General features: G+C 37.0%; 1 long non-coding RNA gene across 1 annotated transcript; it reads left to right on the plus strand.

Annotated features, from left to right (window-relative positions):
- Nucleotides 1-1,089: 1,089 nt before the first annotated feature.
- On the plus strand, nt 1,090-3,098 carry LOC119778524. Its single transcript, XR_005280079.1, has 4 exons — nt 1,090-1,154; nt 1,713-1,856; nt 2,352-2,443; nt 2,902-3,098. It is a non-coding gene; the product is annotated as an uncharacterized LOC119778524 (long non-coding RNA).
- The last annotated feature ends 319 nt before the right edge of the window (nt 3,099-3,417 follow it).

Genomic DNA, 3,417 nt, shown 5'->3' on the forward strand with positions numbered 1-3,417 from the left:
TTATACATATATAAATATATACATATATTTAGATGTAATATATATTTATATTTTTTATAGCTACAGGGTTTACTCAGAATAAAGTCATCAGAGAGATTTAACTGCGACAGAACAGACATGGTAAATTTGACACTCACGACAGGTATTTTAAATGAACAGCAGATGTCGCTGTGCATCAATGGGACAATTAATCGCAATATCAAGCGTATTTTACAACCTCATAGTCAATAAATGGAACATTTATGAAACGGAGTGCTGTGTGAGGAACTTCATTTTTGTGGCGGTAAAAAATCTGGAATTTTTTTAGAGATATATCTGGGAAAACAGCCAATACAAACAGGAGTGAGGTGAAAAAAATTATCCCTGCATTTCCATGCCTGAGATGTTTGTACCTCTACGGCAAGATAATATTCTTATGTAAATACATACTGATAGGATACTATGCAAACTCAATTTTAACAGTCTTGCCGGGGCTGGGTGATTTGATTCTGCGCTGGCACATCTTCCTGCACTTGAATTCAGATGTGCATAAAGGTACATGTTGATTCGCACTTTTTAGTCGCATATGAGGGGACATGTAACATCAGGGGCTTTGGCTCAGTACCTCATTTGTCCTTGTCCCTTTACAGTCTTTACAAATTAATTCCGTCAGCTCCAACAAAATCTGAGAACGTGAAACTGAGTCTTTGGCATGCGTAATTACGCAGAGTACCCTGTGCAATAGAGATTTGTCTGATCAAGGCAGTGATTGAGGTGACAAGCCTGTCGCTGTGAAAGGGGATGAAAATGATTATAAACGTTAAGAGGTTAGAAGTGATTGGAGTTGAAAAAAAATACTTTTTGTTGCAGTAAATTCTATTAGAATAACTGTCATTCTAATTTTATAAGATTCAGTAAGATCTAGAGTTTTTCAATATTTTTAAGTAATACGTGAATTATATAGTTAGAGTGAGATGTATTTAGGTTTCCTTATACCATTAAATATGAATTATTGTATGTACATACACTTACATTCTAAACAAACTTTACTATGAAAATGCAGGGTTTTGAGACGAACGCACAATGCATGCGCACTGGCTACAACAGGAACGACTTTCTGTGTCCAGACGTCTGAGGATCACAGAGCAACATGTAGCACTTAAGTCATTTCACAGGTAAGTTATTATTGTTCTGTTTTAAATGTTCGATAATAAATCATTATGCATACGTCACCAATCATAAGTTTATCAACTAGCATAGAACGTGGTTTTGTTCTCTGTAAAACAAATGGGGGCGACATGGAAGTAATGTAATTTAATGTATGCTGCGAATTAAGAATGAGGGGGAGAAATAATGAAAATCTTTGAGTAACGCCCTAAATAGGGTTTTAACAAGCGTTTACTGGTGGAAAGAGAACATGCAAACTCCACACCTGAGCAAGAGTCAAACTGTGAGGCATGAGGGCTAACCACTGTCCACCATGCTGGCCATCCAAACTCATAATACATTAGATATATTTTCACCAGTCTGTACCAACATGGGTTAACTGTTTTTTTTAAATCACAGATAAAAAGTTATTTCACTGTTTGTAGGACCTATTTTCTCCTGTGGCCCTTAAGCATTTAACTTTGTTAAGCTGTAACTATGCTTAATGAATAATCTTTAATTAACTAATTTATGTTCCGTTTGAACATGTAAATATAGTTGTACTTGTGAATCTTTTGTTGATTCAGATCAAAGAGGAATTCAGGAGAACAACAACCATTCCAGTGGATCAAACCAGGCAAAAACTTGACAAATACACACGAAAGCTGATGAAAGCCAGGGGAGGAGTTTTGGGGCCCAAGACGAGTTTGCTCCTGGACCGACTGAGTCAGGTGTGCTTGTTTTGCTTGTTTATATGTTTTACAGGGAGATGGACCTACTTTTTTCTGATTCACAGACAGATCAAATTCTTTGGCAATGCAGTAAAGTGTTTCATGTAGATTAACAGGACCATCCCAGTATTTTTCTGTTCTTTGTGCTCTACTAGGGATGTAACAATATTACAATACTACTCTACCTACCTCAATAACAAGCCTGTGACATGTATTGCATTGTAAGACACCATTGATGTATCAGCATTGACGTAACTTATTACTTATATTTATGAAATAAAATAGGATGTCTTGCTGCCCTCAGCTGCCTGTCTGTCCCCACCTCACTGACTAACTTTGCTCCTTCTCCATCGCTCCCTCAGTCACCCACTTCATCTCGCTGTCTCTGATATCTGGTCACACGATCGGTTCAAGACACCCCTAAGTGTTAAACTTCCCTCACATGCTCATTGTGTATTTATAATGCTTATGTTTATGTTCTTAATCTGTTCACAGAAACAGAGCATTGAGGTGAGAAGAGAAGCCATTATCTCCAGCCTTATACTGTACCATGGGAAGAAGGAATATGACTTTTTTAGGACTGCTTGGTAGGTCATGTTTTCAAACATTTAAAAATAATCTTGAACAAGGGGTTCATTTAAAGGGACATAGTGTTTGAAAGTGATTCATAAATGGGTAATTATCGCAGCATGTTACCATTGTGAAATTTCTTTCAGACACTCCGGCTAGGTTTAGGTTTCCTGCTTTATTTTATATAGTTTATAATATTTTAAATTCAAATATTGTATAGAAAGAAAGAAATGCATGGAAACCATCTGTGTTAGACCGCTGTCTCACATCAGATGGGATACCCTCACAGCTCAGGGGAAGAGTTTTGTTTGTTTCTGAGTTTATTAGTTTTTGATTTGATGTTTCTGAAGCGTTAATCTGTAACAATATCTAGTATAAGTCATTTTGCCTTATGTAACTGTGGTGTAAATAATTGTATGCTGAAGTTATTGGCTTGCTACAAGAGTGATTGATTTGTAATGTTTGTATGTTACAGTTTACGATGGCTAAAGCGATGGCAGTGGTCAGAGGCCACTCTTCAATAAACAACTGAAAAGAGAAAGAAGTTTGGTTATTGGAGCGTCGTTGTCTGGCTGTCTAGCCGGCTGAAAAGTTGGGAAAACTCAGGGCGAGGACAGCACAGTGATGTCAGTAACTCTGTTTTCAAAATCTGACAGCTATGAGATTGTCCCAGGATGCATAAGTACAGCGAAAGCTTGTCCACTGCTTATGGGACTGATTTATGCCCTGAACTGTGCATACCCTCCTATTTTGTGCTACACTTTTAAAGTCCTCTAAGAACTCTTGCTGGAGATGGATCAATTTAAACTCTACACAAAAGAAAACACCCTAAAGTGAAAGTTACTGTCATGATTCTGTCTTCCTAGAGGAGGAAAATATTTCTGTAATGAATGTTTTAACTCTGACAGTGTTGTAAACTTTTCACTACATATTTAAAAAACACTGCTCCAGTTTGAATGTAAAATTTATCACTGCCCCATAAAGACATTTA

The sequence above is a fragment of the Cyprinodon tularosa genome, unplaced genomic scaffold (assembly GCF_016077235.1).
Source record: "Cyprinodon tularosa strain WSP-4 unplaced genomic scaffold, ASM1607723v1 ctg1345, whole genome shotgun sequence".
Lineage (NCBI taxonomy): Eukaryota > Metazoa > Chordata > Actinopteri > Cyprinodontiformes > Cyprinodontidae > Cyprinodon > Cyprinodon tularosa.